The sequence below is a fragment of the Erinaceus europaeus genome, chromosome 1 (assembly GCF_950295315.1).
Source record: "Erinaceus europaeus chromosome 1, mEriEur2.1, whole genome shotgun sequence".
NCBI lineage: Eukaryota > Metazoa > Chordata > Mammalia > Eulipotyphla > Erinaceidae > Erinaceus > Erinaceus europaeus.
In genome coordinates this window covers 82,403,897-82,424,810 of record NC_080162.1, presented here as the reverse complement: position 1 = coordinate 82,424,810, position 20,914 = coordinate 82,403,897, and positions in this window count along the sequence as shown.

The window sequence follows — 20,914 nt, the reverse complement described above, 5'->3', positions numbered from 1 at the left end:
AGGGCTGTCTTAGATGTTCTGCTGTTGTGATGAAAACAAAGTGTCTGCCCAATCTGCTCCTTTCATGTGCCAAGGCCTGCCTGCCCACCTGAATGTTACTTGGTTTCCTTGGTCCAGATCAATCTGAGCCACAGGCACTAGGAACACAAAAAATGCCCAACATTTGGGGACTTCCTGTTTCTGTGTCTGTCAGACAAGTCTCACCTCTGCTTTTGTGAGAGTCAAATGAGCTGACAGATGCCAGGGATGGCAGCTCTGGGTCAAGGGCGAGTGCTCATGCATGTAGCTTCCTGCACCCCTAGCTGTACACAGAAGCACAGCTCACTGAACCCCCAGTACCCCTGGCCACCACCCTCTCTTCCAGTCACCCCAACCAGGGCCTACAAATCCCTTTACAGCCTAGAGTCTGGCCAGCCTGAAACAGTGTCTTCCCGGCACCAACAGATTTTGAGAAAGGTTCTTCAACTGGACCAAAGGTGACAGATTTTGGGAAATGCAGCCCATGGAGTCCAGAATCCCCCAAGCCTGGCCTGGACAGACTCTACTCTCTGGTTTGGGCTGAGACGCCCAGGACTAATGAAGCATATAAAGCTTGCTGAGGTTGAGAAGTAAATAACAGGCCAAGTTCAAAGGGAGGCAGGAAAAGATGATACTGTCCTGCAGCCTCTCACAAAAGCCCAGAGGAGGGCATAGAGCCTGAGCCATTAGCCCCTCTGCAGTTTCCTGCTCCTAAACAGTGTGTTGACATCCCCTGGGAACTGGAAACCACGAGTCTCAGCCTTGACCTGTGGAACCAGAATCCACCTTGTCACGGGAGGTCCGGGTGAGTCGTGCACACGTTGAGCTTGAGAACCATTCTCACACACAGGAATTGGGAGCCAGGAGGAAGCAGGAGGGAGAGAGCTGCCTCCTTCTCTGACGTGCATGGACTTCCCAGCTGGTTGCTGAAACCTCACCCTTCCCACCACCTGGTGAGTGGGGGGTCATTGCCAGGACCCCTGAGGAACCCATTTGCCACCCCCATCGTCATCAGTGGGCTGCATGGTCCCTGGCCTTAGATGGTCTGTGTGCCGAGCCAGCTCATTCTAATCAGCAGCCTGAGCTCTGGGCCAACTCAACTTGGCTTGTGGGCTTCCCGGACTTCCTGCCTTTTTTTTTTTTTTGCCAAGAGCTTGGGGGGGGCCATCCTTCCACCCCCTAACTTTTGTGTCTTTGTAAAATGTTGAGCGAAAAACTGCCGACTATGTAAATCAGAGATCATTAGAGGTTGGGTTTTTCCTTAAAGAATGGATTCAGCAAAATGCTGTTTTCTCCCCAGCTCTGGGTCTCTATTTAGGGGATTGGAGCTGTGTTTATTTATTTATTTATTTATTCATTAGCTGGGCCTACAGTCAAGGAGAAGGGAACAGGGCTATTAATCTTTCCTGTCATCCATTCACAGATGTGGAGTTCACACCACAGCAAATGTGAAGTCAGCAGTACACAACCACAAGGTGGAAATTTCAAGAGAAACAAGCTTGGAGGAATAGGGGGGAAAAAATAAATAAAGTAAAAATAAAAGAGGAGTGGGGGTGGGGTGGAAGAGAGAGAAAGACAGAGCACATTAGAATACAGCCTCTGTACCTCCCTAGGCGCGTGTATGTCTGAGAGTAATCTTGTTCCCAGCATGGAGGTGCCACTGACGTGTTAATAATAATTCTCTTTTCTCTTCATCCTAAAGAAATAAAGTTTGCAAACTGATTTTCCTCTGTACGTATGTGTGTACACAGAAATACACACACAAACACACACACACACACACACACCCTTCCCTGCTTGTTCATGATGGCATGTGCTTGGTGGATTCCTGATACCTCCATGAAAAGGCAAACAGTAACAGGCTCTGTGTGACAAGGGCTGAGAAGACACTGGGCGTCCTCTTTGGGGCTAATGGGATTTTTGCCAGCTTTGGGGTTTAATATGCAACAGCCTTGCATTTTGTTAGAGAGAGCCTGACAAAGGCATGAGCAGCAACCAAGGGAGAGTTCTAGCCTTGGGACCTCCCACTGTCCTGTGTCCTTGAAGCCCAAAGGTATGCTGGGGGCTGGCAAGCCCACAGTGGCCCTGGTGTGTCAGTGTTAGTCCGATGCAGCGTGTAATCAGCTACACCTGCCTTGATGTTGTTTCTGCTTTGGGAGCTGCTCCAATAGGTTAGTTCTTTGTCTGTCTCCCTGCTCTTTCAACCACCTCCAACAGAGCCTGGAGTATGTGGGTGATCAGGACCCTCAGGTTCCAGGGACCCCAGTGCTATACCCATTGCTCATAACAGGCAGACTGATAGTAGACCCCAGTCTGACCCAAACCTCACTTCATCTGGTCACGCAAAAACACTTGCATGGGTGAGTCCAGTTTTTCAAGAGGTGTACCTGGTACATCTGAGCGAGAGACCAGGGGTGGTGTTTGGGAGGTTCACATCAGAGGTAGCTGAAATCCAGTTCTCCCATCAGAATGTGAACTCCAGGGGTTGGGGAGGGCATACAGAAACCACATCTATCCATCCTTGTTCTTTGATGCTTGGTGGGTTCTCAAGAACATTTGTTGGATTATGTGGAATTCTGGGTGAAAAGTAAAGTTGGCCAACAAAAAGACCACCTGCCTGGGGGAGGGATTAGGCTTGGACTGGAAATGTAGCCTGTGCTAAATCCTCTCCTCCAGACTGAGGAAAAGATGAGAGGACGCTAGCTGACAAGTGGAGGGCTGCGCTGAGCAGGATGTTGAGGCTGCTTGTGGGAGGAATTTCTTTTTTTTTTATTTTTTTATATTTATTTATTTATTCCTTTTTGTTGCCCTTGTTGTTTTATTGTTGTGTAGTTATTATTATTGTTGTCATCATTATTGGATAGGACAGAGAGAAATGGAGAAAGGAGGGGAAGACAGAGAGGGGTAGAGAAAGATAGGCACCTGCAGACCTGCTTCACCACCTGTGAAGCGACTCCCCTGCAGGTGGGGAGCCAGGGCTCGAACCGGGATCCTTACACCAGTCCTTGCGCTTTGTGCCACCTGCGCTTAACCCACTGCGCTACAGCCTGACTCCCAGTGGGAGGAATTTCATGGGTACTCCGGTAGTAGTCTGTCCTGGATGGAAGAGGAGAGGAGTGATGGGAGGCTTCCTTGAGTCATGGAGACATTTCCCAAGTGTATATTCGCACCAGAAGAGGTGGAGCATAAAGCAATGAACACAGACTTAGAGCGAGAGAAGAGGAGGTGGGAGCACATTGGAGCTGAGCCTACAGCTCCAGGAGCCCTGTGCCAGGTAGAGAGGGGCCCCAGTGGGTGCCCTGGGGCTGGAATGAGTCTGGAAATGTGTCTCACAGTGGTTCTCTCCAGGACCTTTCCCTCACTATAAACTTGCAATGGTAGGAGCTGCCACACTCTCTGAAGAGAGGCTGGGTCATCTTGAGAAAGACTGGTCCTGAAATGAGTGCAGCCTAAAGGATTCCCAGCTGTGACCATGGACTGTGAGCTCAGACTGACAGGGACTCAGAGGTTATACAGGCTTCTATGCTAAATATGAATACACATGGGCCCCAGGTTCGATCAATATGGTAAACAGCTAATTGTGTTTATATATTTTCTTAAAGTTTGGGAGCTACTCTCTGCCCTAATCCAGCTTTCTAGCTCTATTCTCAACTCTGATACTACCTTCCCAGACAATATTTCTGTTAGCTATAAAGTTCAAACAAAGTTTACTAAAGTCATGGGACCCTAGGAACATACTTAAAATAGACATCCTAGCTTTTTTCCACCCTTGGGTCTCTATTTTCATCTCTATTCCTACTCTCTGGTTCCTTTTTATTAAACATTTTGTCCTGCATAATATCTTACTACCATTCAGGCACCGAGTTACAGATGCTACTATATGATTCGATCCTGATTTCCCTAGGCAGATGACCTCACTACTCTGTCCTAGAACCTCACCTCTCCAGAGCCCTACCCCACCATGGAAAGATAGAAACAGGCTGGGGGTATGGATTGACCTGCCCAAGTCCATGTCCACTAGAGAAGCTATTATAGAAGCCAGAACTCCTTCTTTCTACACCCTTCCCCAAAATTTTTTGATCAGTACTCTCGAGGGGCGGGGGAAATAGAGGAAAATGACCAGAGGAACATACTTAAATTCCACCAGGATCTGAAACATTTGTCACCAGAAATCTTTGTTTTTATACCATCACTGGAAGGGGAGCAAATCTGGGAAACACTGGAGGGAGTAAGGCACTATTTCACTAATCTGAAAAAGAAGAGGAAATAGGAAGGACACTTGAAAGTTGTAAGAGGTGTAGGTGTGACTTAGAAAGAAAGAGAAGGCAGGACTGTAGAAAAACTAGGCAGAGAGAGATACATAGATAAATATATATATTATTTATTTATTCCCTTTTGTTGCCCTTGTTTTACTGTTGTAGTTATTATTGTTGTTGTTATTGATGTCATTGTTGTTGGATAGGACAGAAAAATGGAGTGAGGAGGGGAAGACAGATAGGAGAAGAGAAATAAGACACCTGCAGACCTGCTTCACCGATTGTGAAGTGACTCCCCTGCAAGTGGGAAGTCGGGGGCTGAAACCAGGATCTTTATACCAGTCCTTGCACTTTGCGCTACCTGCACTTAACCCGCTACGCTACTCCCAACTCCCAAATATAGCTATATTTATCCATATCTGTGACCTTGGGAGAACTATTGCAGTTTCCACTGGAGGGGGATAGTGACACAAAACTCTAGTGGTAGGAATGGCATAGAATTATATCCCTATTATCTTATAAGTTTATAAGTCACTATTAAATCACTAATAAAACAATAAAAAAGAAATGTCAGGGCTGGATGGTGGCACACCCGGTTGAGTACACATGTTGCAATGCGCAAGGACCCAGGTTCAAGCCCCCCCCCCCCGCCCCCGTCCCCACCCGCAGGGGGCAAGCTTTGCGAGTGGTTCTTCTTCTAGCGTTTGCCCTTCTTCCATAGCCAGTCAACAGCGTCAGGTTGAGCCTGATGTAAAGTTTCGAGACCTCCTTTGAATCTGGAGAGGTGGCAGTCGTTGACTATGTGGGTCATAGTCTGTCTGTAGCCACAGGGGCAGTTCGGGTCGTCTCTGGCTCCCCAGCGATGGAACATAGCGGCGCACCGGCCATGGCCTGTTCGATAGCGATTGAGGAGGGCCCAATCACAACGTGCTAGGTCAAAGCTGGGTTGACACTTGCAGGGGTCTGTGATGAGGTGTTTGTTCTTTACCTCAGCTGACTGCCAACTCTGTTTCCAAGAGTCTGGAACAGAGAAGTTCAGTGTAGGCATAGGGGACCAGATTGCGTGACGAGACGTCAAGCGTTGGACAGGGTGGGCAAAGATATCCGAGTATATTGGCAGGTCCAGTCGAGCGTAGACGTGGGAAATGAACTTAGATGATGCCGCATCCCGACGAATATCTGGCGGGGCGATGTTGCTAAGAACTGGCAGCCATGGAACCGGGGTGGAACGGATGGTTCCAGAAATTATCCTCATGGAGGAATATAATTTGAAATCGACCAAGTAGACATGGGGGCTACGGAACCATACTGGGGCACAGTATTCTGCAGTGGAATAGCATAATGCCAGAGAGGATGATCGTAGTGTGGAAGCGCTCGCGCCCCATGAGGAGCTGGCCAGTCTTGCAATGATGTTATTCCTCGCACCCACCTTTGCTGCAGTTTTTATGAGATGTTTGTGAAATGACAGAGTGCGATCGAGAGTAATGCCAAGATAGACTTGCGAGTGGTGAAGCAGGGTTGCAGGTGTCTTTCTGTCTCTTTCCCTCTCTGTCTCCCCCTTCCTCTTGATTTTTGACTGTCTCTAGCCAACAAATAAATAATGATAATTAAAAAAATTTTTTAAAGGAAGAAATGTCTCTCACAGGAATCAGTGGTTGACCTGGGTGCAACCCCAATCTGCTAACCAGAACCCATTCCCAAACACACTGAATCACTGTCATCCACCCAGGGAAATGCCACCCTCCTGAAATGCTACTCCACTGCTGCCGTGTCTGTTTTGAACATCAGTAAAGTGAAAACAAGAACACACAGGCCTGAGCACTGGAGAGAGAAATACTGGGTGGTGCAGGAGGAAGCACAGTGAATAAAGCATTGGACTCTCAAGTGTGGGGTCCTAAGTTTAATTTCCAGCAGCACATGTATCAAAGTGATGTCTGATTCTCTCTCTCTCTCCTCTTATCTTCTTCATGAATAAATAAAATCTTTAAAAGTTAAAAGAGAGAGATATAAATATTGGCCTGTTCAGAAGACTCATAGTGTAGTTTTCTATGTTTTTCTTTTCTTTTTTAAATTATCTTTATTTATTTACTGGATAGAGACAGCCAAGAATTGAGAGGGAAGGGGGTGACAGAGCAACAGAGAGACATGTGCAGCACTGCTTTACCAACTCTCAAAGCTTTTCTCCTGTAGGTGGGGACTGGGGGCTTGAACCCAGGTCCTTGCACACACTGTAACATGTACGCTCAACCAGGTGCAGCACCATCCAGCCCCATTTTCTATGTTTTTCTATGCAAAAAAATGTGTCGCGGCTTTTCCAACAACTCAACAGTATATCAAAGGAATACTACTGGGAACTTTTTCCTTTTTTGTATGTGGTCACCAGGTCCCTACCGCTTCAAGCTGATTTATTCAGAGAGAGGGAGGGAGAGAGAGAGAGAGAGAGAGAGAGAGAGAGACTACAGTACCTAATCTTCCTCCAGGGAGATAGAAGCCAGGCTCAAACCTGGGTCTTATGTTTAATAAAGCAGGCACACTATCCAGGTGAGCTATCTCACTGGCCCTACTCAGACATTAAGAAAGATGAATCGGGAGTTGGTTAAGCACAGGTGGTGCAAAGTGCAAGGACCAGCGGAAGGATCCCAGTTCAAGCTCCCAGCTCCCCACCCGCAGGGGAGTCGCTTCACAGATGGTGAAGCAGATCTGCAGGTGTCTATCTTTCTCTCCCCCTCTCTGTCTTTCCCTCCTCTCTCCATTTCTGTCCTATCCAGCAACAATGACATCAATAATAACTATAACAATAAAACAAGGACAACAAAAGGGAATAAATTATAAATATATATATACATATATATATATATAGAGAGAGAGAGAGAAAGAGAGAGAGAGAGAGAGTGCCTGCCCTTTCTAGCAGTTGCCTGTGATGTAACTCCTGTCTAGCTCTTGTGCCCTGCCCTCTGTGGGCACAGCTTGCTTCTAGCCTCTACATCATCGCCACGACAGTTGTCTGCACCCTCTTCAAAAGCATGGACTCTCTCCAAAGCATGGACTCCAATCATCCTTTGACAGCACTAGGAATTTCTCATGCTTCCAGCACTGAGCTGACTACTAAGATTCCATGAATTTCTAGCCAGCAAGTTGCAGATGCTGCCATGAAGCCAACCTGACTTCCCTGGGCAGAGGACCTCACCAATATATCCTGGAACTCCATCTCCACAAAGCCTTACCCCACTAGGGAAAGATAGAAACAGGCTGGGAGTATGTATCTACCTGCCAATGCCTATGTTCAGTGGGGAAGCAATTACAGAAGTCAGACCTCTCACCTTCTACACCCCATAATGATATCTGGTCCATACTCCCAGAGAGATAAAGAATAGGGAAGCTTCCAATTTAGGGGAGGGGATATGGAACTGTACCCCTCTTATCCCACAATCTTATGGATCATTATTAAATCACTAATAAAATAAGTAAAAGAAAAAAAAAGATGAAATCTTGCCTCTCATGACAAGATGGATGGAACTTGAGGTAATTGTGCTCTAAGCAAAAGAAATAAGGAAGTGAAAAGCAGGGACCAGGTGGTTTCTCTCAAATAGAATAAGAAACACTAAAGCAAATGAATTAACTGACCACAACAAAAATAGCATTTATATTCTGCAAGGAAATGGTAGTTATCAGAACGGAAGAGGGAAAGAGGCATAGGAAGAAAGGGTAAAGAGTCAGTCTGATGGTGGGATGGCACTGAAATGGGGGAGGCAGTGCAGTGAGGCTTATATACAGGTAGAGGTATAAAACTGTGCTCCTGAAAGCTATAAGGATTTATAAGTAGCGCACCCAGATGAACACACACATTACCAATAGCAAGGCCCTGGGTTCAAGCCTCCACTCCCCACCTGTAGGGGGATGCTTAATGAGCAATGAAACAGGTCTATAGGTGTCTCTCTTTCTCTCTCCCTCTCTGTCTCTCCTCCTTTCTCAATTTCTCTTTATCCAACCAAATAAAAAAAATGGCCACCAGGAGTGGTGGATCTATCGTGCAGGCACCAAGCCCCCGCAATAACTCTGGTGGCAATAAAAAAAATAAAATAATTGCAAGTGAAAGGTAAATTCATAAAAAATTTCAATTGTTAAAAATTCTAGTCCCCAAAGGAGAAAAGAGCAAATAGGGTGCAGAGTATACCCCACGACTGAGAGATACCAATTTCCTCACTGGCACCCTACAAGCTGCTCCACCTACCCTGAGATTCCAACCACAGTGATTCCTACACCTATGTCCTCCTTCACCTGTGTCTCTCTTTTTCCCAACTCTCCCTAGCCCTAACATATGTGGGGGGGGGGAGTTGTTTGTCTGTTTGTTTTGTTTTGTTTTTGTTCTTTGTTTTTATTCTTAGCTAATTTAATTGCCACCAGGGTTATTGTTGGGGCTGGGGTCCTGCATGACAAATTCAATTCACCACCACTTCTGACACATGAGAGAGAGAGGAGGCAGAGAGAGAGAGAGAGAGAAGTGAAAAGGGAAAGGGGAGATAGAGAGGGAGAGATACCTGCTACCTTTCGTCATGCATGAAGCTCTCCCCCTGCAGTCTCATCTGCTAACACTTTATCATGCCTGTCACCTCTTCCTACACCTTTGCTGAAATGATTAAAACTCCTTCTTCGGGTCTCATGATAGACAGCACCCTCTCCAGGAAGCCTTCCCTGATCCCACCCCACAACCAAAGAATGTACTGACCCCTCTCACAGGATTAAGACATGACACTTTATCTGCTTGTGTTTTTTTGCTAGATGATAGATGAGCAAATGCTTTCTAAAGACCTGATAGTTGAGTCATTTAATCATCCCAGACCACATAGTCTTCATTACAACCTCTCACCTCTGTCCTGGTAATGCTAATGAAGCCAAACAGTGAGCAGGGCCACGCAAGCAGCGCACCAGATTAAGCACACATAGTAAAAAGCACAAGCTCTGGGGTGGGTGTGGGGAGAATACAGGTCCAAAAAAGGATGACAGAGGACCTAGTGGGGGTTGTATTGTTATATGGAAAACCAGGAAATGTTATGCATGTACAGACTATTGTATTTACTGTCAAATGTAAAACATTAATTCCCCAATAAAGAAATTTTTTAAAAAGCACAAGGACCAGCACAAGGATCCCAGTTGAATCCCACCTGCAAGGGGATCACCTCACAAGCAGTGAAGCAGGTCTACAGGTGTCTATCTTTCCCTGTCCCTCTCTATCTTCTCCTCCTTTCTCAATTTCTCTTTGTCCTATCTAAAAAATGGCTATGGGAGCAGTGGACTCATAATGTAGGCACTGAGGCCCAGGAATAACCCTGGAGAAAAAAAAATACAGTGAGCATCTTTATTTAGAGAGCAGGGAGATAGCTCACACAGCAGGGCACACACTTTGCCATATGACAGGCCTGGGTTTGAACACTGGCACCCACAGGAGCATTATGGACAGTGTTAGGGGAGCTCCAGAGACAGTGGAGTGGAGTTCTGTGTGTCTCTGTCTCCCTCACTTTCAAAGAAGAGACAGGAAATTAGGCTGTGCAGGCTGCATAGCAGTGTGGTACATGTGTGACATCCTACTGTTGGACCCAGTGTCATTTATATATATATAAAGGAAACATTGACTAAACCATAGGATAAGAGGGGTACAACTCCACACAATTCTCACCACCAGAATTCTGTATCCCATCCCCTCCCCTGATTGCTTTCCCATTCTTTAACCCTCTGGGAATATGAACCCAAGGTCATTGTGGGATGCAGAAAGTGGAAGGTCTGGCTTTTGTAATTGCTCCCCCAACCTAACCAACACAACGAGTACCACCTCAGCATGCTTCACTTCAGACTGTGTCCAGAGATGTCAAGCATGGAATGTCAACCCTTCACCCTCATTACTCAGGTGAGACCTTTCCCTTCATAGGATTCTCTAATTCCATTCCAGGAAGTTCACTTCCTAACAAAGTCCCAAAACCTAGATACAGATCAGGTCCCATGAGATACAGCAGATGTTCACATGTATCCATAAATGAAGGCAAAATATATACCTGAAAGCAAAAATACACAATAGTCTGTAGTGAGTCAGTATCAAGTTCATAATGAAATAGTGTCCACTTAGACTTAGATAACCTCCTCACCTACTTCCTATTACAGTTCTCTCACTCACTCCAAAGCTAACCTTAGCAAAGCAAGGACTGCAAAAGCTGAATAAAGGCAAGATACTGGCATACTTTAACAATGACAACAATGACTCTTTAGTCACTATCAGGCCATTCCATCAGCTGGGGCCCTATTCAGGGAGACCTGAGATTCCCAAACAGACATGATGGGCCTAGACCTCAAATAAATCCCTCTCTTCATTGTTACCTGTAATCTTCTTCTTCTTCTAGCGTTTGCCCTTCTTCCGTAGCCAGTCAACAGCGTCAGGTTGAGCCTGATGTAAAGTTTCGAGACCTCCTTTGAATCTGGAGAGGTGGCAGTCGTTGACTATGTGGGTCATAGTCTGTCTGTAGCCACAGGGGCAGTTCGGGTCGTCTCTGGCTCCCCAGCGATGGAACATAGCGGCGCACCGGCCATGGCCTGTTCGATAGCGATTGAGGAGGGCCCAATCACAACGTGCTAGGTCAAAGCCGGGTTGACGCTTGCAGGGGTCTGTGATGAGGTGTTTGTTCTTTACCTCAGCTGACTGCCAACTCTGTTTCCAAGAGACTGGAACAGAGAAGTTCAGTGTAGGCGTAGGGGACCAGATTGGGTGACGAGACGTCAAGCGTTGGACAGGGTGGGCAAAGATATCCGCGTATATTGGCAGGTCCAGTCGAGCATAGACATGGGAAATGAACTTAGATGATGCCGCATCCCGACGAATATCTGGCGGGGCGATGTTGCTAAGAACTGGCAGCCATGGAACCGGGGTGGAATGGATGGTTCCAGAAATTATCCTCATTGAGGAATATAATTTGGAATCGACCAAGTGGACATGGGGGCTACGGAACCATACTGGGGCACAGTATTCTGCAGTGGAATAGCATAATGCCAGAGAGGATGATCGTAGTGTGGCAGCGCTCGCGCCCCATGAGGAGCTGGCCAGTCTTGCAATGATGTTATTCCTCGCGCCCACCTTTGCTGCAGTTTTTATGAGATGTTCGTGAAATGACAGAGTGCGATCGAGAGTAACGCCAAGATAGACTGGCTGGGCTTCATGCCGGATTCTCGTATCGCCAAGCTGCACATTAAGCTCACGCGAGGCCGAGGCATAGTGTAGATGGAAAACAGATGATACCGTTTTTGCAGTGCTAGGGATTAGTCGCCATTTTTTACAGTGATCAGATATCAGAGACATGTCTTTCGTGAGTGTTTCCTCGAGGATGTCGAACTTGGATGCCTGAGTTGCACAGCAGATGTCATCGGCGTAGATGAACTTCCTTGAAGAAGTTTCTGGGAGGTCATTGATGTAAATATTAAATAGCATAGGAGCCAGAACAGAGCCCTGGGGGAGGCCACTTGAGACAAGTCTCCATCTGCTAGACTTGTCACCCAGATGAACCCGGAATCTTCTGTTTTGGAGAAGAAACGATATAGTGTTGGCCACCCATGGAGGCAGGCATCTTGAGATCTTGACTAGGAGACCACGGTGCCAGACCGTGTCATAGGCTGCTGTGAGATCAACAAAGACAGCACCCGTCTTTAAATTCTTCTGGAATCCATTTTCAATGTAAGTTGAGAGGGCCAGGGCTTGTTCGAAGGTAGATCTTCCTGGGCGGAAACCAGCTTGGGCGGGTGATAGGAATTTCTCTGTAAGATGAGAAATACGTGACAGAAGCAGCCTCTCAAGGAGTTTGTAACACACGGAGAGGAGAGAAATTGGTCTATAGCTGGCGGCCAGTGTTGGGTCTTTCTTTGGTTTCAAAACCGCTATAATCTTCGCACGACGCCAAACTTTGGGCATAGACTCAGATTCCAAGATGTGGGACAGGAATGAAGCGAGCCACTTCTTTGCCGCGGGACCTGTAATCTCTACCAGGAACAACAAAATAGACCCCTTTGTGGGCCCCCCATAGGACTTTGCCCTCAACTTGGATCAACAACGGTAGAGAATGTTCTATCCTCCGAAGGGAGGATGGACAACATACTCTATGCTACGCCTGAGGAAGATGGGTCAATATTGGGGCAGCTTGGAATGTTCCTACTCATGACCACAGAATGGGAGCTCAGATCTACAGGGATGCAGAGGTCACACAGGCTCCCAAGCTGAATATGGGCCCCAGATCACATCAAATCAATGGGGTTTACAGTTAACAATATTTATACACCTTTCCCATATTAGGGAGCTACTCTCTTCCCTGATCCAGCTTTCTGGTCCTTTTTCCAGCCATGACATCATCTCCCCAGGCAATAACATGGATCCACCGGCATATCAGATTTCAGGCTCGGGAAAAAAGAAAGAAAAAAAAAAACACTAGTATGCCACAGGACCTTTGGAATATAACTAAAATATGCCTACTAGCATTTTTTTTTAAAGTCTGCCTGAACATCAATGTTAATTTAGCCCACAGGACGTAGTTTTCTCTAGACTAGATGATGAGCTTCTCAAAGAAGGACATGTTTCTTACTTAGCTGTTCCTACAATAATGCCTGGCACAGAGAAGTATGTGACACTCAGCAAACAAAAGAATAATGTGGAGGCTGGCCAGATAGCTCACTTGGATAGTGCACTTGCTTGGTCATAAGCATGACCCACATTCAAGCCTGGCCCCTACCACACTGAGGGAAATGTAGGTACTGTGTTATCTTTCTCTCTGTCTCTGTCTGTCTACATGAGAAAGTTAACCTTGTATTGTGAATCCTCAGTGATAATAAAGAAAAAGAGAGATATGAAAAAAAAGGGGCCAGATGGTGGTGCACTTGGTTGAGCAAACAATGCACAAGGGCCCATGTTAAAGCCCCTGATCCCACCTACAGGGGGAAAGCTTTGCGAGTGGTGAAGCAGTGTTGTAGATGCCTCTTTTACTCTCTATCTCCTCCTCCTCCCCTCTTGATTTCTGGCTGTCTCTATCCAATAAATAAATATAGATGATAAAATACATAAAAAAATAAGAAAAAGGAAAAAAGAAAGGAAGAAAGAAAGAAAGGAGGCTGAGCAGTAGCACAGCTGGTTAAGCGCACGTGGTGCAAAGCACAAGGACCGGCAGAAGGATCCAGGTTCAAACCCCCGGCTCCCCAGCTGCAGGGGAGTCGCTTCACAGGTGGTGAAGCAGGTCTTTCTCTCCCCCTCTCTGTCTTCCCCTCCTCTCTCCATTTCTCTCTGTCCTATCCAACAACAATGACAACAATAATAGTAAAAACAATACTGATAAACAACAAGGGCAACAAAGGGGAAAAAAATGGCCTCCAGGAGCAGTGGATTCTTAGTGCAGGCACCAAACCCCAGCAATAACCCTGGAGGCAAAAAGAAAAAAAAAAAAGAAAGAAAGGAGGGGGAAAAGAAAGGAAAAATAGCATTGAAAAATTGTTGGCAATTGCCTGGAAGGCCTGAATTAACCTACCATCTCCCCAAAGTCTGGGGAGGGCTACCTGGACATTAGGCTTTAGCCTGAGCATATTTGGAGCCATTTTATTTCCAGGATCCATGCTGAGTCAGCATCTAGAGAGCATGCACTGGCCTATTTCTCTATTTCCTCTCCTTAGCAATTCAAAACCTGTCTCTCCAGCCAGGTGAGCACCAGTATCACTTCCTCTGGGGACCATTTCTTCTCTGGGACACTGTATATGTGGCCACTGAGCATTTTCATGGCTTGCTTCTTTAAAAGCAGTCATTGCAGATACTTAGGTGGCCTCTGGATTTTCAAGGCCCCACAGTGTCCCTTCCTTCAAGTTTAGCTCCCCCAGAGGTGATTCAGCAGTGATGGTCAGGTTCCGATATGACACAGGATTTTACTAAGACAATGATCCCTCCCCAGGAGTCTATTGAATTGATGAGAAGGAAAAGCAAATGGGCAAGATGATTCCTCAGTCAGAACTACCAATTCTTTAAGGACTGAGGTTTGGTTACTTGCATACACTCCTGGGACTGGCTCTGTATTACCCCAGAAGGAACCTGACCTCAGAAAAATCCTCAGTCCCTCCTGCAAATAGTCTCCTGCTGCTTCTGCCCAACAAGTGATCAGAAATTGCTAAACAGATATGAAATTTCACTTGCACACAGCATAAGCTTAACCCCAACACCTCAACCTTCAAAGCTCTCTGGGAAAATATGGTATATTACACTGCTTATCATAATTCTTACTGCACCATATTCAAATTACATAGCTCATCTTTTGCCATGTCATGTCCATGGTTTGAGCCTTTAGCTCTGGAGGCACTTAGGTCTCTACCCCACTGTTGCCAGCTAGGGGGTTGTTTTGGCCAATAACATGACAGCTGGCAGAAATCTCCAATATGCACAAATGGTTCGATTGCCTTCTCTGCTGCCTCCCACTCTTCAGGAGGAGACTAAGGGTAAATTCCTTTGATTCAAGTGGAATGAAACTCTGTAAGGCAGACCTGAACCTGACCCACTTCCTGGAGTCCAGCCTACATCAGCCAAAAGCAGCTGACCCACAGAACCATGAACAAGAAAAGCAAACATGTGCTGTTGTTTCCCACGGAGTTGGGGGAATTTTTGTTATGCAGCATTGTTACAGCAATAACTGAAGTAATAAAATGGGAATCACTCTCCAAACCTTCCAGATGAGCATTTAGGGACTCATTTACTATGCAGGTAGAATGTTCCCTCGTGTTTTTCCAAGAACAGTTCTGCCCATTTACATCCATTTCTGGTTTTTTTCAGTTACTAGAGAGGCTCTGGGTTTTGGAAGACTTTGGTCATCACTTACTTATGACCTTTTGAGCCTTAAGCAAGCTGTGAGACTCTGTGGAGACTCCCTGTACACTGTAGGCCTGGAGCATGAGTTTCATTTGACATCTTTGGAAAGTGATGGAAAATTCACTTATATAAACTCTCTCATTAACAGTACAGGGTTAGAAGGACAGAGCTAGCCTTACTCACTAATTTATGACAAACGAATGAGGCACTAATGGCCCTGGTTCTTTGATTCTCAACACAACTTATAAACTTCATGAGATGCCCATCAGAGTGAATCTTAAGTGCAAAGTTTTGCTCTGAGATAGAAAAACCCTGTTCAAACATTGCCATGATAGGTATTTGGGTAATGGGAATACTTATGGATTTTCCCATATGCCCAGCTCTTTGCAATTTGACCTTGTAAGTCATCAATTTGACCTTGTAAGTTAGGGGGTGGAGTAAATTCTCCAGCCCTTAAATCTGGGATGGCCTGGAGATTTGCTTTGACCAATGGAATTCAGAGCGAATGTTGTGCCAACTCTCAGTCTAGGCCTCAAGAGACTTTGCAGTCTTTGATTTGAGCTCTTGGAAGGAACCCTGCCCAACCTCACATGAAGAAGCCTGGACTAGCCAATTGGGTGAAAAATGACAGGAATACAAATGGGTCACACCAGGTGAAGTAACCCTGGATCAGTAACCCGGAAGTTAGCTCCAGATACAAGGGTAAGTTTGACCAAGACCAGAGGAGCCACCTAGCTGAGGTCAGTTCATTTTGCCAACTCAGAGGTCTTGTACCAAGCAAATTGGTGGCTGTTTTAAGCCTTTAACATCAGAGTAGTTTTAACACAGCAAAACTGAACAGTTGTCATCATTGCAAATTCATTAAGACCACCTCACAGCCCTTAGAATGGATCCAACAACAAAATAGAGAATAGCAAATATTGGCAAAGATATAGGAAAATGGGACCCTTTCTAAACTGTTGGTAGAAATGCAAAATAGTGAAGCCACCACAGAAAAAAGTGTGGTAGAGAGAAACAGGCTGGGAGTATGGATCGACCTGTCAACGCCCGTGTTCAGCAAGGAAGCAATTACAGAAGCCATACCTTCCACCTTCTGCATCTCACAGTGACCCTTGGTCCATACTCCCAGAGGGTTAAAGAATAGGAAAGCTATCAGGGGAGGGGATGGAATATGGAGTTCTGATGGTGGGAATTGTACCCTTGTTATCCTATGGTTTGTCAATGTTCCTTTTTATAAATAAATAAATAAAAGTGTGGTGTGGCCTCAAAAAATATAAAGTGGAAATATCAATTAATCTAGCAATTTTACTTCTGAATTTAGGCCCAAAATAACTGAATGTAAGAGCTGGAAGATATGCTTATACATTCATTTTTAGGACAGCATTACTCACAATAACCAAAAGGCAGAAGTGCCCTAAGTACCCATCAAAGATGAATGGAGAAGCAAGATGCGGTACATACATACAATGAAATATTGTTCAACTTTCTAGAGGAAAGGTAATGCTAATATTTACTACAATATAGATGGACCTTGAAAAGATTATACTAAGTGAAACAGACCAGTATTAGATGATGCCACATATATGAGGTATCTAGGTAGTCAAGCTGATAGGGTCAAAAGTGGCATGGTGATTTTCAGGGACTGGCAAGGAGTGGACAGTGAGGAATTAGTGTTTGGGGGTACAGAACTTTACTTTTGCAAGATGATGAAAGAGTACTGGAATTAGGGGACAAAGTTTATTATACCGCTGGTGCATAGCCTTACAACTGTTAATATGGTAAGATTATATTTTATGCATATTTTATCATTAATTCAAAATAAAAATAAATGCATTCAGGTGATGTTCAGAACTTCCTGGGAAAGTAACTGTCACTCAGAGAACCATGAGTCTTTCTGAAAATGCACAGGTGATCAAGCAAGCAGGGAAGAGGCACAAACATGTTGGTAAATTTGAAGAAGTAGCTGATGCTTCAAAGGGGTTCATAATGGATATTGAGCAAGGTTAGCCCTGGATGTTGAGTCAGTCAGATTCTCTGCATTGCAAATGACAGAAAACGAAGTCACTTTGGGCAAATGCAAAGCATGAAGTTTTCTGACACAGCAGAGAATAACACTTGATTGGGGATAGCTCATAGAATTGGAGAAAGACCTTGCCAGCAAGATGCAGCCACTGGGCCTGTCTCCCTCTCCTCTTCTTCGCCTTCATTCTCCAACTTTCAATGACTTCCTTCCTTGCATCACAAACATACCAAGAAGGATAGCTCCTCTTCCAGGTCTAAACTGAAAAATCCCATGGCAGCCATGTGATTGGTTGAACATGAGTCCATGTTCACTCCTGGACAAATCACACTGATTAGGGGACAGGTGATTCTAACTGGCCTGGCCAGGGCCATGTGACCTCTTCTGCTAAGGCAGAGTTCCTTAGTAGGTAAAGGAACATGTCTCTGATGATAGCTGGCGAAAGATAGGAAATCACTGGACTCCTTATGTACTGTTCAGTACAGCCATTAATAAGTACAACAAATTAATCATTTTGTGACATCAGTCCCACTTACTTAGGTTCATCATACTAGACAGCAGTGTGAAATGACTCAACTCTGTCACCCTCTAGAAGTGTGAACATGGACAAGATCTTCACTTTTTTCTTTCTTTATATATTTATTGTAACATTGGTTAACAACACTGTAAATGTTTTATAAGTACAGACTCGGGGCCAGGCAGTAGTGCAGCGGGATAAACGAACGTGGCGCAAAGTGTAAGGACCTCCATAAGGATCCCGGTTCAAGCCCCCAGCTCCCCACCTGCAGGGGGTTGCTTCACAAGCAGTGAAGCAGGTCTGCAGATGTCTATCTTTCTCTCCCCCTCTGTCTTACCCTCCTCTCTCTATTTCTCTCTGTCTTATCCAACAACGACAACAATACCAACAACGATAAACAAGGGCAACAAAAGGGGAAAAAAATAGCCTCCAGGAGCAGTGGATTCGTAGCACAGGCACCGAGCCCCAGCAATAAAGAAAGAAAAGAGGCAAGAGAGAAAGAAAGAAAGAAAGAAAGAAAGAAAGAAAGAAAGAAAGAAAGAAAGAAGGAAAGAAAGGGAGAAAAAGAAAGACTTAGACAGCTCTTCAAATGCCTGTTATCATGCCACACCCACCACCAAAAAACTATAACCCACCAGCACAGTCCATTGAAACCCCCAACCCCTTTCTCCCTCTGTTAACCTCATTTCTGCAGTCAGAATCCAAGTGTTTGGGGCCAGGTGGTAGCGCACCTGATTAAGCACACCTATTACAATGCACAAGGACCCAGATTTGAGCCCCTGGTCCCCACCTGCACAGGGAAAGCTTCACAAGTGGTGAAGCCGGGCTGCAGGTATCTCTCTGTCTCTCTTCCTCTCTATCTCCCCCTTCCCTCTCGATTTCTGACTATATCAAATAAAGATAATTAAAACATTTTTTAAAATCATTAAAAAAATTTTTAAAAATCCAAGTGTTTGACTTGGTCTGGTTTGGTCTGTTCCTCTGCTTCATTTCTTTATAGTTCACATATAACTGAGGTCAGTCATTATTTAGGCTATAACTTAGTTTCCCCATTTATGTAATGATCCTAAAATTTTATGACTAGTGTGAGAGTGAAATATGGCAAGGTTTATAAATTATTTCTGATTGTGTCTTGTACCTTGTTAGCATCAAAGACTAAATTTAAGGACCAGGGAGATAGCTCAGACTGTTAGCACAGAAATTGTACGCCTAAGGTCCCAGAATCAGCAAGATAAATTCCCAGTAATACTTTAGATCAGAGCTGGGTAGTACTCTAATGTGTCTCTCTCTTTCTCTCCATATATATAGTCTGGAATAAAACAAACAAACATTATGAATGCTGCCCCTCTGCCTGTTCTCTTTACTGTCTGCCTGAGAGGACAGGGAAGTTAGTCATATTCCTGCACTGCCAGGACTGGGGCCAGGTGAGTGAGGGGTGAAGTTAGTCATATTCCTGCACTGCCAGGACTGGGGCCAGGTGAGTGAGGGGTCTGGGGTCACATCTGAGGCCTCTCTCTCAGGTCAGGCAGGTGTACTCAATGTGGAACAACAATGGTAGAAACTGCGCTACTCTCCAAAGGGAGGCTGGGTCAACATACTCTGCCATTTGAGGAAGATGGGTCCTGAAATGAGTGCAGCCTAGAATGTTCCTAGCTGTGACCATGGAATGAGAATCCAGGGATGAGAGGTTGCAGAGGCTTCTGTGCTAAGTATGGACAGACATGGACCCTATGTCAGATTGATGGGATCTACAGTTTAACAGTATTTACATACATTTCCCATATTTGGAAGCTTCTCTCTACCCTGATCCAGCTTCTTTTTTTTCTTAATCGCTCAGACTTTTCAATGCATAGACCATAGACTGAGTCCCTGAAATGTTGACTCTCCCAAAAGCCTAGACCAGGGAGAACAGAAGCAACCAGTGGCGTTAATTCTCTAAGACACAGCTATATACAAATAATGTCAAAGGACACTAACCACGGTGATGTTGTGCAGAACACAGCAAATCCCAACAAAAGGACTTTCAAAGTCAACCCAATTGCCAAACAATTTGACTACAGCAATAGCCATCTATTGCCTTCCCAAACCCCAAGACAGCAGGAACTTCCCACTTCCTCCACAGAGCTTTTTAATCCTATTTCCAACTCTGACATAATCTTCCCAGACCATACTTATAGCCCACCTGCATGTTAGCTATCAGGCTCAGGCAAATATTAGTAAAGTCATGTGCCCTTTGGAATATACCTAAAATAGACTTCCTAGCTTCTTCCATCATGAAAATCCCAAATTTCCCAAATATTCTTCATTTTAGGTTCTACTTACTAAACAATTTGTTCTGCCTTATATCTTAGTGCTTTTCAGCCACCAAACTGCAGATGCTACCATGATGCCAACCTGACTTCTCTGGGCAGATGACCTCACCAATGTGTCCTGGAACCCCACCTCCCCAGAGTCCTATCCCACCAGGGAAAGACAGAGACAGACTGGGGTTTTTTTTGACCTGTCAACATCCATGTCCAGCAGAGAAGCAATTATAGAAGCCAGACCCAAAAAGCAGAGTCACAATAGAGAAACAGTGCCTGCACAAATAATCAATGATGAGTGAATGTCATTGTCATGGGGTTCTGACTGCAAACCCCAAAATAAATAAGACTAGTTCTGCAAGTGCAAGGAAGCCACTCCCACCAGCCCCAGCCTCTAACACTTAGATTAAACTGCTTTTTAATATTAAAACAGAAATGGATCATATCTCCAAAAGAGACAGGAAAATGGTCTGACACTATGTATATAATCTAATTCAAATCATGGGCCCCTAATCGACATTTAATTGATGCAATAATGTTTGTTCATGATGCTAAATAAATAAAATATATAAACAGAAACATCATCTTTGATGTTTAATGACTGCTTAGCAGCTAGTTGGGCCAGAGCTACTGTGCCCTAATAAACAAATGCTTAATAATCAATGGGAATGCACTGCTCTTGTTATTGCCTTATTAAATCAGGATCCCACTCCAGCTGCAGAATGTGCCTTCCACCACCATGAAGAAAAGGATTAGGAAGAGAAGAGTTTGCTGTGACAGCCCTGGTCTATGTTGTGAGTTAAAATCGGATCTTTCTCTCTCCACCCCTTCACTAGGTTGCTACCCAACAAGAAGTGTCTCCTAGACATCTATCAAGGGGAGATGAGGGGTTGTGCCTCGGTCTTAAAGACTATACTGTAAACTATCAACCCCATATAA